The sequence below is a fragment of the Drosophila melanogaster genome, chromosome 2L (genome assembly GCF_000001215.4).
Source record: "Drosophila melanogaster chromosome 2L".
Taxonomy (NCBI): Eukaryota; Metazoa; Arthropoda; class Insecta; order Diptera; family Drosophilidae; genus Drosophila; species Drosophila melanogaster.
This window is the reverse complement of record NT_033779.5, coordinates 13,046,448-13,060,354: the sequence shown is the minus strand read 5'-3', so window position 1 is coordinate 13,060,354 and position 13,907 is coordinate 13,046,448. Positions and strand designations below refer to the sequence as shown.

The following is a 13,907-nucleotide window of genomic DNA, read 5'->3' as shown; positions in this document are numbered from 1 at the left end:
TTCTTCAACATTCTTCAACACAACAGCACCAGCAGCAGCAACCGCGGATGCTCCTGCTCCCCTTCGCTTCTTCTTCGCTCTCTTAAGCGTGGAGCTCTCTTGTCCGCTCCGCTCGGCTCTCTGGTTCGGTTCTTATGGTTTGTGCCACCGACTGGTTGGCGTTGGCTGGTTGGTTGGCTGTCGCTCTGCAGCTGCGTTCGTGCGCTTTTTGAAAATAGTTACAAGATGTTCATCGAAGTGAGTGGAACGCCGCAGCGGTTAAACGTGGACTCTTGAGCAGCCGAAGAAGCTCGCTTCCGAAATCGCTAAACTGAAGCACAATCGCGTTCTTTGAGTGGAAACGCCAGCACAAATAAGAAACAGCCCCAATCAAAGTCAAATCAAAACAACACTAATTCATCTCTGCGACTGGAAATCAATATTCCAATTCTTCAAGCCAAATAAATAGAAAACAAAATCCCAGTGAAGCAAGAAGTGCATTCGATTTTCCTGCTCGTGGAGCTATTGTTATTTTTAAATCGCTGACCGCAGAATATTTCTACTGCTTAAAATAGACGGCAACATACAAAAAAGTGATGCCGCCAAAACAGAAATAAACCGAAAACCAAAAGGGTAAAAACTCGAAAGTGCCAAAAAAAAAACAAATAAAACAAGAATTTCACTTCGAAAAAGTGCGTGTTCTAAAAATATAGCAACAAATACAAAACCGCAACAAAGAAGTAGCAAATGGGATTATTTTGCTGCCCAACTCAACACAAAACTGCATTTTGTTGAATTGTATATTCAATCTGGAAAAGCAAAGTGTCAAAGTGTAGTGCAAAAATATTTATAAATCTCTGCCAAAACATAAACAACCGACGAAACGAGAGAAGCGTATTCTACTCACATTTCGTGCATTTTATACAGATTTTCGTTTTTTTGGAATACAAAATAAACAGAAGTACAAGAGGCGGAATCCATTAGTTCCGCATTAAAGTGTTAAAATAAATTAAGTCTTGGATACTCCGTAAACTTTGCATTTTGGAATACTTCAGCAGCATTTTGGATATCCGTGCTAGTGAATTTGATATATATTTAAATATACATATTATTCGTTGCCGATCGATCTGGAGGGCATAAGGAAATAATTTCACAAAAGGTTGGTAAACAACTAATGTTTGTGATCTCTGTGATTGTTGAGTAATAGATTGTAGCTGACATAAAGAAAACCATTTATTGCCGTCGCAAAATATTTATATTATGCACACGTCGTTAAGCATACGACAGGTTGGCCAATGTAAGAATACGCTTGTGAACAAGCAAAAGGCCATGAGAAAAGTGCAAACAAGAAATATTGGCGTTTGCTTCTTTACACAATATTAAGTAAAAATATTGAAATATTGAGTAAAAATTAAGTCAGTGAAATTGAATGTTTTGGAACGTAAGTGTATGCAGGTCGATGTTTAATGTTCAAAGTGGTCAACATTTATTCATAAAATTAAAAATATAATTTTTGTTTGTTTCTCATTTATTTTAAATTATTTTAGATTAGATTGAGGTCGTTGAGTGATAAGTAAACAAAAATTCAGTGTATTGTTTTGACGTCATTTTCTGGAAAAATCCCAAAATGTCATATTACAAAGAATTGTCTGTAAGTCAACTAGAACATAAGCCCATAAGGTTTTAGAATCAGACTTGTTTGAAAAAACCTGGTCAACTGATTTTAATTGGAATAAACATAGCCAGCTGGTGGTTGGGTAATTGAAAAAGCCCAGCAGACTTTCCCAAGAAAACGAATCCATTTCGAACAGACCACAACACCTGGACACCGCCAAGTGCGAGATCTTTACAAAGAATAATATATCAGCCCCCCTCCCTTTACAAAGAAATAAGACGAAGCACTGTAAACAAAAGTCGCCAAGTGCATATCTCATTACCAGACCAAGGATCATCGTCCAAACAAAAGAAAGCATTGCGAGAAAGAACAACAAGTGTAGGCAGAACAAAAAGACAAAACTTTTCTCATTATCAACGCAAGTGTTTTCTGCACTCCCACATTTTCGCTGTATTTTTTTTTTACAATTTCCTTATAAGTGAAAGTGTCAGTCAGGGCCATGAATATGGCCACCGGGCAGCTGGTCAGTCTCAGTTCTCAATTCTCGGATGGCAAATCCCACTTCTGCCACCGGAATCAACGTCACACATAAAACTGTGGAAGAAAAGATATTATAGAACGAGGGACATTTTTTACATCTGTCATAAATTTTGCTGCACACGGGCATAAATCTATTTTCTGCATTTTATTTGTTTATTTAAAAATTCTTGTGCACAAGGAGAAGAAAAGAAAGACGAGAGCCATAATTTGCAGTCTGATTGATGTGACAATTCCTTAATTAATTTTTGGTTGGAAATACGCCTTATATATGGCTGGCATTTAATTAGCAAATCTGTTTTTGGGAGAGGTAATACATCAGGGCAAATGATGTGATGCGAGTGCAGCAGAGAAATGAGTTTATTCACATCGCCGAATCTATTATCTGGCTCGTTTACCTTCGCGCCGCCAGGTAATTGAACCCTACTCTTGTCCTGCGATGCCCTTCCTTCTTAGATACACATCTGTATATCGTTCCCACGATTTGTCAATCAATCTTTCACTTTCGCTTCCCTAACCATAGCATTTTTGGCAATTATTTTAGAGGCAGTGCCCCGAAAATTATTGGGTAAAGCAAATAATGCGCGCTCCTGATAAGAACCGCTTGCTTCTGTGGAGATCGAGTTCAGTGACTTAACTTATCACTGCTTGCTGAAACTTTTTGGCTCAACATTCTTCGTTCTTCGTTCAGCGTTCTTCGGGCTTCTTGTTTCTTTTCTGCTGATAAGAATGGCTGAGGCTGAGCTGCCGAAGAAACCGAAGCCACAGCCAATGTGATTACATTGCATTTTAAGTTGTCCAGCAACACGAGAGATTCCCAGATTGGATGGTGACGAATGCATGGCTCATATATGAAATTCTTCAAGGTATATTAAAATATCATCCAAGGAATGTTACAAAGTTAGTACAAAAGTTAATATAATAATCATTTATTATTATTTAATTGGCTAGGCTGACGGATTTATTGGCGAAAATTGCGGTCCAATGGCGACAGCTACAGCCTTTGAAGAACTGCCACTCCATGTCAGGCAATAGTCAACAAATATTTTCCTTCCATAAACATTGTTAAGAATGCAGAATGCATTACACTCTGGCCGCGCCACCCCCTCGATGGCCACCCAATTAGCTTTGGCTACTTGTGCAGTAAATAAGCCAGAAAAAAATATACAAGATGCTGCTGGCTGCTGCTGCAAAAATACAAAAAAAAAATGGAAAATGAAAAGCTGGCAATAGAGGAAAATATTTTCTGCGCCATATTTTGCAGCCAACGCACATAAATAAGCTCTAGACCAAGAAGCCAAAAAGGCAACAGAATGGGCGTACCAAAACTTGGTCGCATTGTTGCTGCTGCCACTGCCGCTCTGTTATGGTTGGCAACTGGCCAAAAAGACATGGCCAAATGTGCGCCAGTTCTCGCTGCTCAGCCCATCGTCCAAAATTTCAGCCTCCCAATCATCCCTTCTCGGCCAATTTCTGTTGTCGGCTGGCTAATAAATAATTTTAATTGTATTTCTTTTAGCTGTACTCTTCTATTTGGCTGGCCCACTTCTTTTGGTAATAAAAAGATTTCCATTGTTGCACTAGTTGGTCTGCGGGAAATGGCTAAAAAGGAACGTGATCAACAGCAAATTGAGTTCGCCTTTATGACTTGGCCAATTTGCACAGTATGTGTGTCTTATCAGGCTGCAGCGACAGCATTGAGGTTGGCCAGGTTTTCCCTTATTTTCCATCTCTTTTTTTTTATATATTTTTTGTTTGCACTTTTTCTGTGCCATCTACTGGTTGGTGCCTCCTCCAATCTTTGGTCGACAAATATGTCGAGTGCTTGACTTGGGCAAACTTTGTCACTGATAAGACTGTTGAACACCCCTGATCAACCGTCCTTCTGCTCATGTTCAAAACTCTTCAGTTTTATGCTCGCAACACCGTAAAAAGTTTTTGAACTATTAGAATATTTAAAAAAAAAGTACAACCAACATCTATTAGTCTCCTTCAATGGGTGACTATCACTTAACTTTCATGTCTTCTTTAGATATATCACTTTCTCCCCAATGAACGCCCAACTATGCGCTAGTTTTTCTCAGTGTAACAAACAGAACCATAATAACCATACGCCACGTTGCACTGAAACTTAAATGAAATGAAACGAAAGTTGTCTTGGTTGTGTGTTTTCTTGGCGACTTGGTCACGTCTTCAATGCACTTTGCTATGTGGTAGGGGTGAAGCGGGGTGGTTCGATGGTGTGCAACGACATTTATTCTGACTGGTTATTGGTGTTGTTGCTGCTGCAGTGGCAGAAGCAGAATCAGTTGGTCCCTGCACAAGTATCTATATCTACTATATGCTCGGATACGAGTATAGTATCAACGTATAAGACACACCCACACACTGGGGCGATGAGTTTTATAGGCGCTTTCAATACTGGGCCAAGGTAGTTTTTATCTTTTTACTTTGCCATTTCATTGTTGATGTGATGGCTGTTGTTGTTATTGTTGCTGGCTCGTCTGGCAGCTTTGGCAGATTTTTGTTGCTGCCTTTTGTAATTGCAATTTGCAATCCTTGAACAATTTGTTTTTTTCTCTTTTCTCTGCCGATTTGCTCTCATTGCCTGCTGTCTCTTTAATTTTGCATTACTCATCTGCTTAATGCTATTTATTTATTTTTCCTTTGCCAGATGCGAGGAAATTGTGCAGAAATAGCACGTGCCGGTGGCAACATTTTCCAAAAATATAACAACATTTAAGCACACACAGAAATTAAGAAAAAATCTTTGAAATCCAAGCTTTGTGTTCTACCTCCTTTCAATCGAACCAGAAAATCTCATATATACAATGATTTCAAATATTCACAAATTGAGAGAAGCTCTTTTGCATTCGAATTTCGATTTTCTATCCATTTGGTTTGTTAGTTTTATGTGTGTTTTCGATTTTTCAATGACGTCTGGCAGAAATTTTCCATTGCAACGAGACAATTGGCAGCCAAGTCAAGTCAAATGAATGCAATTGGCACACACACAGGGGCAGCACGGTCTCTCACCCCTTTTGGAAAAGCCCGCCACCACGCCCCTGCACTTGTGTATCTCTTATTCGATCAACCTTCCTTTCTTGGCTTGACTCTTTCGGTTCGTTTTTCAAACAATGCCAAGCTGTCAAAGCTATTGATTTGAGTGTGCGACTTATGTTTGCCATGTGAACGCCTTTGAGCGCCCACTCACGCCCACATTTGGCCGCCCCCTTTTTGCCCCATCATCTCGGTGTCCTTCTCTCTTGTCTGCGTGTTGCAATCAATGAGTTTTCCTTGGCAAGCGCTTTTCTTCTGCGCTTTTGTCCTTCAGGCTTTTTACTCGTTTTGATCCGTCCTTTCACTTCTTCTTTTACCGCCTCTCTTCACACTCCATCCCGCGTTTTCCTGGCTTTTCCACCCTTTCTTCAGCCCTATTTGTACCAACACACACATGTGACTGCATCTAAAGGCAAAACTGCAGAGCGAGCAGAAAAAAAAGCAGCAGAAAAAAAGTGAAGTAAGGGAAGTGAACATTTTCCACTGCACAAACTTTGTTGCCAAGCTTGTTTTACTTAAATTGTATTTGTACAAGGCTTCAACACTGCCACTTTTCACCCAAACTTCCCGGAATATTGCCTTTTTGAGCGCCTGAAAAAGTGCCAGCTTGTAGTTTGTGCCTGCCGGTTAGTTGGTCTAACTTTTCGCCTTTTGCCTGAACCAATTTCGAACGGAGGAGAAACATTGCAAAAATCAGAGATTTCTTAGTCATATACACCAAAAGCAAGCTGCTCCATATGTATGGTGTGCTATATAGCCCCAACAGGCAATGAACCAAAAATCTGGAGCCAATTCACATTGGCCTTTGGTCCCTGCTTTGTCCAGAGGGAAACTGGCAACGGGGGTAAAGGTGGTCATAAACAAGACTTTCTAGCTGCTGAATACATGGGCATAATCTATGGCCACGTCCTTGCTGGCCTCCCATATCATTCGCTTTGGCCCGGTAGGCCTTTTGTTTAGATTTATTGCTTTTTCTGTTTGTGCTCTGGTCTCTCTCTCGCCGGGTCCTTCTTAGTTGATAATTGATGAACATTGTGAATGGTGCACTAAAGGACACCCCTGCACTCGCACATTCAGACCAAAGCTGGCCAGAGATCATCTCTGAGCATACAAATTCTCCTCCAATCGATGCCAATCCATATATATTCGTACATGTATATGTATGCAGAGAAGACATGTCAATCACACTGATTCAATTAAGTGAAGTGCAAGCCAATAAAACAAACAAAGGAACACCAATACAAACAGACTCTGTGGGCTTAGTCCTGGCAATTGAGAGTCGACCTCCAAACAATTGTTTGCCTTTGTACCCCAATTGCGCTCACAAGTAGGCAACACAAATGCCCAGGCGGCATATTTGAAATCGAATGAAATGATGAATAATGAATATCTGCTTGGAAAATGGTTTGATTAAATTAAATACAATTTCTTCTTCTATCATATACTAATAGTTTAAATTAATACTTATGTATATCAACTGAACCAACAAGAACCGAAGATCTTTTCATAAAATGACACATATAATAATAAGCTGCTCCGCCCTAATTCCCTCCTTGGCTTCAACCTTCAACCCACTCAGCTGTCAACAAAGTCATTGCAGGTGTTAAGGCGTAAACGTGCACACAGAAATATATTGGTCGTGGAATGAGTGTTAAGGACTGCTGTTAACTGCTCGCAGGACTAAAATCATGTGCCAAATGCCTTCGAGCGGCAACTGAAAGTCGTAAGCAACAGGAGCAACAAAGGGAAACGATGCGATGGGGGATGCTTTAATGATGACAGCCCAGGAAAAGGAGAAAAAATGCTGAGCTCAAAGCCAAGGACTAAAAAAATCATCTCACTTGAAATCATTGGCACACAGAAGTGAACAATCATTCGGGACTAGGTATTCATAGTTGGGAAGTGAATGGGTTAAAAAAAGGGTTAACATTAGCAAATTTAATGAAGAAAATAAAAATAATACATTTTTTCCCATAAAAATATTTGACATAATATATGAATTTGATAGCTGTATTTTTTTCTGTGCAGTTCATTGTTTTCCCCGGTTGAGTGTTCATGTTGAATGATTGCCGACGCCTGCCGCTGACAAGTGTTGCGTGTTTTGAATATGGTTTCACATCTATTCAGAAAGTACGCCTATACTCGCTCAAGTATGTCCTTTCGACTTGTCGCCTAATGACAAAGCCAAGCGAATTTCGAGCCCTTCAAGTGCTTTGTTTGCTGGCACATAGCGATGTTGATTGGCGCTGTCGAGAGCTTTTGGCTTGTATTGAAAGTGCCCTTCAATAAGAACATATGTTTGATCTGCATATAGGCTCTTGAAGGCTCGCAGGTTGGGCCATAAAACCGAGAAAAATAAACAAAAGGATTTAAATTTAAGAACGAGTTACTAATGAGTTCCAAAAATGTTTCTTACTTTAGATCCGTACGAAACTTAGCAATAAACTGCGAATTTTGTTGATTCAGTTCTTATCTTTTAACTTTTAAATGGACAGTAAATAAACCTCACCAAAAATCGAGTGAATAAAAGAAAGCTTCAGTTGGCTGAAATCCTTTTGTTTGATTCACTCACCTTGGGTGCTGGCAACTTTACCTTTTAACTGACCTGAAAGTTTGTTAATGCCATTCCCGAATGGCGATAGAATCCCGGCTATGCAAACTGCTGCAGCTGCTGCTTAGCTTCATTTTAATTTTTAGCTGCTGTTGAAAAAAGAGTAACGAATAAAAAACTTTACCGTCAGGGCTTTTGTGCCACTTTTCATGCTGCATTGCAAATTTTTTCAATGTTGCGAAAAGAGATTAAGGGGTGGCACAAAACTTTATAACACTCATTTCATTCAAAGTTTTCCGGCACGAAACAAAGTCGTGGACAAGTGGAGGGATTTACTGCAGTACCCTTGGGGTCATTCAATGGTTCATCAATCATGCCACGCCCTCTAATCAAAGCTTGAAGTGCCGAACAGAGGGTTTAGCTGAGGTTATGCCAGCCATATGCTGGCCGCCTAAAAGGCAGCAGCAATTTTGTTGATTAGCCTTGTGTCTGCAGGACTCGTCCACACAAACAGTCCACCTTTCCCCTTACCATTTCGGTGTTTGTTATGGCTAAACATAAAAACTAAACGCTAACGCACACACACAGACGCATATGTTATGTAATTGATACGGAATGATGACGAGGTGGGGGCAGGGAAGTTGACGACATGCCTCGGCAGTTTGCACAATTTTCACCTAGGTGTCCTCCAAGTATCCTTCAGTCAGGTTATGAAATATTTGGTTGATTTTCAATGTCTGTCTGCATGTTAAAGTGATTAAAAGCAGTACATATAAACAAAAGTTTAATGTTTCATAAAAATGTATATATTAAATGTATGTATGCATTAATATAAAGTTATTGATATATTTTCATATATTTTCACATATATTTTAATGGCCAATAGTGCATTTTCATGTCGACTTTTAACAGGCTTTCTTTATCATCGTCTCTCAGCTTTTTTTATGTGTGACGCTTGGTTTTTATTGCGCCTCAAGGTAACAGGCGATGCATGAATGTGGGTATTCACACCGCAGAACATTCCCACCCACTGGGCTACTCCGCCACCCACATTTCTACACCCACCCCCATTCCACAGCACACAAAACCTCAGCCATTCCTCAGATGGCGGCCAACACCCAAGGCAGCATCATTTGGTCCTGGCTTTATTCCCATTGCCCCGCAGCCCCTTTTGGCGCAGGTGCACATTGATATATGGGCTTGAGGTTGGCCCAAAAGCAGAGGGGGTGTTTCTGGCGCGGGCCAAAGTCGTTTTAGGCTTAGGTCGGTGCTGATATATGTATATGGCCACGTGGCAATCGCCAGATCCCCATGGCACACATATCTCCCTCTTCTCTCGTTTATTCGGCATGAGCCACATTTGAGTTTCTAATCAAGGTAATTTTATGTTTGCCAAGCTCGCCTAATGCCAAAATTACATTTTTAGTCGCACCGCCACCATTTCTTTGCCACTTTCCGTCTCTTCCCACACAAAGTGGTTTTTTGGCTAGCACGGCGTATGCGTGATAAATGCAAGCCAACATTTGGCTTATCCTTAATGCTCATGTGAGCGGTGGTTGTCTGTGTGTGTGTGTGAGTGTGGAAGTGTGACTGCGACTGTGACTGTGGCAAATGGCCGTTCTCTTTGAACTGCTAATTAGGCCAACATTGTGGGAGGGAAACCAACGAAACAACAGCAGCCAATTGTATGCCAAGACAAGCCATTAACATTAAAAGGGAGAATGGGAACGTCGGCTGAAGAGAGCGAGTGTGAGGATAATACTTTGTGGCGGGGAGCCAAACAAAAGGTCACATTTGAGGCCGCATTTGTTGCCTTGAATTCCTGACCAAAACAAAAAAGGAACAACGTTGGTATTTTCTCCAATTTTAAGTTAGATAACAATCACATCTACTGAAATACATGCTATTCTTAGCCCAAAACTGTATGCTACTTACGATGTTGTCCGGCATCATAATGTGTCAATGTGAAAGTGCACGACCCACTTGACAACTAAATCTCAATTTCGAATTGATGCATCCAATCAACCATTTCGCCCACCATCCATCAGTCAATCAATCAATCAGTCAAGCGACCAATTGCGCCTGCGTTTAGGGTCAAAAGGGAAGCGCTTGTCAACGATGAAAGTTCCAATAAGAGGGTGTCGGAAAATTCGCGCGCTTGTGTGTGTGAGTGTTTGAGGAGCTTGTGTGAATGTGGTGTGAAGTGCATCACTTAATGCATCAGTGAGCAAACGATATCTGGGCCATTGGCACTAAGTGTTTAGAACATTTTCATTTCAAGCCTGTGCTTTCATATGGCACAAACATGATGGAAGAAGAAATAAATATGCAAGCTACAAAATGTTATGAATCTATTTGAATATTATGGATAGTATACAATATTCTCCTATTTACCATTCATACTTACCATATACTCCCTTACTCTCTTTGCAGTTGACATGTTCAAAGGCGAGGAACACTCCTTTACACATATCGGTAAGTGGAAAATTACGTGCCCCAAATACATGTGGGGTATGCTCTGCATTAAGGCTCATTAAAAATTTATTGCATATGCAAATTCAAAGTTTTTATTGGGGTTCGTTGGGTGGCTGCCAAAAGGCATGACCCAAAAACGCATGAAATTGAAGCTAATCAAAAATACATATTGACACCACAAGGACGCAAAATGGAAGGGAAAATAACGAGAACTCAGCCGTTACTAAAGCAAGAAAATGGCGCCCCATTCAAATGCAGATGCTGGCAATTTTCAAAGCAAATAAAATAAAACATGTTTGTCTGTGCTTTTCCATCTATGAGAGTGTCGGTTAAGCAATTTAACAGTTTTTCTTTTGAATATCTGACGGCAAAAGTTCAACTAATTGACAGGCTCAACTTTCTAGGAACCTTTTTTCTGCTCTACCCTACCACATTAATCCTACGCCATGTGTGACGGGCCGGCACACTCACATTGGATTATTATGGGCTCGAAGGGAAATTCTGCCCAGCACATGAAAATTTCATTAAATTTTAAGCTTGTTATTGTCAGTCTGCCTCTCAGTCTGTTATGGGTCGAAATCTGGTTTGGGTTCCGACTTTCCATGGCTGCTGTTGTTGCGATGACAAACGCCCCGAAAAGCTGTCATTAGTTGAAATCACATGTCATTGGCAGGGCAAAAGTGACCCGAGCGTGCTTGTCATAGGAACCCGAGAGAGGAGCGTAGAAAAGGGGGGTCATAAGGTTTCACTGGGATTAGACAAGCTGACCTTTTCGGGGCAAAAGATGTCAAAGCTTAATGCGACACCTGGGTAGCGTAACTCTTTGGGCTTAAACTCTACAAAAGGCTTTCTCTCAGATTTGTTATTAGAAATTTCTTAAGATAATATTTATTTACATTACAAAATGTACCCCCTCTTAAATACCATGCCCTACCACGCCCATGAGTTCCTGTCAAGTGTAAATCTTACGTGCCTGTGAATCGTCGCCTGTGTATGTTTGAGCCTGTTGTGTTGGTGTGTGTTTGTCTGCATCTGTTGTTGTTTTTGTTGGGTGCTCGAATGTTTGCCTACGTGTCAGTCTTGTCATTGGCAGTTGCTCTCTCGCTCGCACCGGATGCTGCTTTTATGACGGTTCATTGATATTCATTTGTGTGTGCGCCGTTATATAGAAATATCCTTGGCATAGCGATTGTCCCTTTAACCCGTTAAGTAACTTTAGTTCAAATTTTGGTCAAGGAAAATCCAGATCAAGTTTGGAAAAAATTCAATTAAAAGCATGGAAAGCAACTAAAAGAAAGACAAAGTTCTAAAGAGACCGCAAATCGGCTTATGGTTATGAAGCGAGTTCCAAACGAAACTCAATCAAAAGTGAAGTTTGATTTCCTGCATGCGACTGTCGTTTATTTCCCTTTCCTTGCATACTTTGCTGCGCCCGGGAGAAATGTTGGAGAAATGCTGGCAATTTCCAAGTGCTCAGTCAATTCTGTCTCAGTTTTCCCCGTCCATTTCCCCTTCATTCGATCCCTTTCTTACGGCATGTCACTTTATTTCCCAGCCTCAATCAATATGGCTTAGGCAGACTCGTTATAAATTCATGCCCAGAATTTTTCTTTATTTTTTTATTTTGCTTGGAGCTCCAACATGAATATGAATGAATGCGAGCATATACAACTGCAATACAGATAATAGCTCTAATGCGACCTTCAGCGAAATAGGATTATACTAAATCAAAAATGCTTTATGTGCATAACTTTTTATAGTCATAATTTAAGGAAGGAGAAATGTATTTTATTGCTGTGATACACTTAAAGCGACTATGCTTCAATTATGTATTTTATACATTTATTATCTATTATCTTGGCTATTACTGTACCATCACTGCGCCATTCTTACGACAGTTTTTCTTTTCCGGCTCTTCCGTTTTAGACAGCCTTTTTTCTGTTCGGCTTTTGGCACGCCAATTGAACTATCTAAATAGAAAACTCTTTCCGTATTTCTCTGCTCACCTTGCCCTTTGAGCGGAAATTCCTTTTCAAAATCCTCTCCAACAGCAGGATGGAAAAGTTCAAGTGTCGACAAACTTTAGCTTCAAAACCAAAGCAAACAAAATCTCATCAATTTTTCACTGCTCACCTTGAGGAGCAGGAAACCCAAAACAACAGCAACAAAAATTAGTAAAGTTAAGGACGAAGCGGAAATTTCGTGTGGTTAAAGAAGAGGAAAAACTGGGGATGTATTTTCCGCCACGCCTCCATCTCGAAACCCCAATGATATACATCTTCTAGGCCGGGAGCAGACACTGAGACACTTAATCCGCACGTTTACACCTCAACGCACACAACAAACACTCAAAGAGGGGCGGATGGGCGTGGCCGGGGGATATGTTACCTTCAACTCGGTGCTCACCATAAATTTGTGTATTCTACTTAATAATTAACTGGAGTTGGGGCGTGAAAACTTTGAGGCTTTCTCAACAAAAGACTCAGATACAGCTTAATAAGGATGTGGCAGCTGAAGGTCATGAGGGGGCGGCGAATCAAAAGAGGTAACAAGGAAGGGAAAACATGGAAATCAAAAGTAAGATTAGCCTCAATCGTAAGATCGTAAAAAGGCCCGGGGCAAGAACTGAAACCTGAGAGCCAGTCCCTCAATCGATTTTCTCTGCAGATTAATTGCGATTCATCGAAGCGGTATAATAAACCATTCCTGGAATCGAATTAGATGGCTTAAGACTATTCATGTATGCATTTAATTAAACTCTGATGGGCAAGGTGATGCTATTTAATTAAGAAGTTCGAGTAAACAGTATTACTACGTTGCGAAAGTTATTAAGTTATTGCTATAGCTATAGTTATAGTGAAACCTTTCTCAGATAATAAAATCCCTTTAATTACAAGGCGAAATCAAACTTATCTCCGATTATAATGCATCTTAACTTCCCTGATTGACTGAAGCAAACCATTCAAGTCAGCATCAGCAAATCCCCATTGGAATACCATGAAACTTAACAAGTTTTCGCAAGTGGAAAGTGGACTTTTCCCCCTTCAAGCCAGAGATATTTCTCTATATACTCTTATATTCATTTTCGTGTGGTTTTCGCTTTCTTTTGCCCGCGTCAGCAGTAAAAAGAGAGGTGGGGAAAAATTAGATGATTACAAGCCAAAATGCGGCGTTGGTTTAATTGCACTTGAACCCCCAACCTTCGACTCCCATCCAACCCCACATATTCATCCCTTTACTCACCTGGGCCGCCAGTTCAAGTTAATTTGCTCGGCGCCCGGCTCAACGATGTTCCACTTGCTCATTAATTACAGCTTAGTCCGACCCGCAGTTGGAGCCTTAATGATTCACTTGCAGATGCTGTTGGGGCTCCCACAAATATTGTTTTTTTTTTATGCTTACACTGCTACAAAATAGCTTATCTGATTCTCAATAAACAAGCTGAATAATATATTTGCAGAAGCATATATCATATATATAGCATAATTTTGAAAAATCAGTTGATTACATATAGAGAAGATCCAATCCCAACTATGGGTTATTCAGAAACTGAGTACACTCATATTTTTTATTATATTTATTATTTTGATTAAAAAAGCGGAATGTCTTATTTTAAAACTGAAAATATATATTTTTTAAAGCCTTTCTTTTGTGTATATTAAATAATCTTTTTTACTTTAACTTTTTGCT

At 40.2% G+C, this 13,907-nt stretch overlaps 1 protein-coding gene across 4 annotated transcripts in view; it reads left to right on the top strand.

The window, feature by feature from the left end:
- Positions 1-214: 214 nt before the first annotated feature.
- Positions 215-13,907, top strand: part of CG9932 (uncharacterized protein) — a 38,273-nt gene continuing 24,580 nt past the window's right edge. For all 4 annotated transcript variants that reach the window (NM_001273500.2, NM_001259087.3, NM_001273499.1 and 1 more), the window contains exons 1-2: positions 215-1,138; positions 10,176-10,217. The gene's annotated coding sequence lies outside the window, so the exon portion shown is untranslated. The remainder of the gene's footprint in view (positions 1,139-10,175; positions 10,218-13,907) is intronic.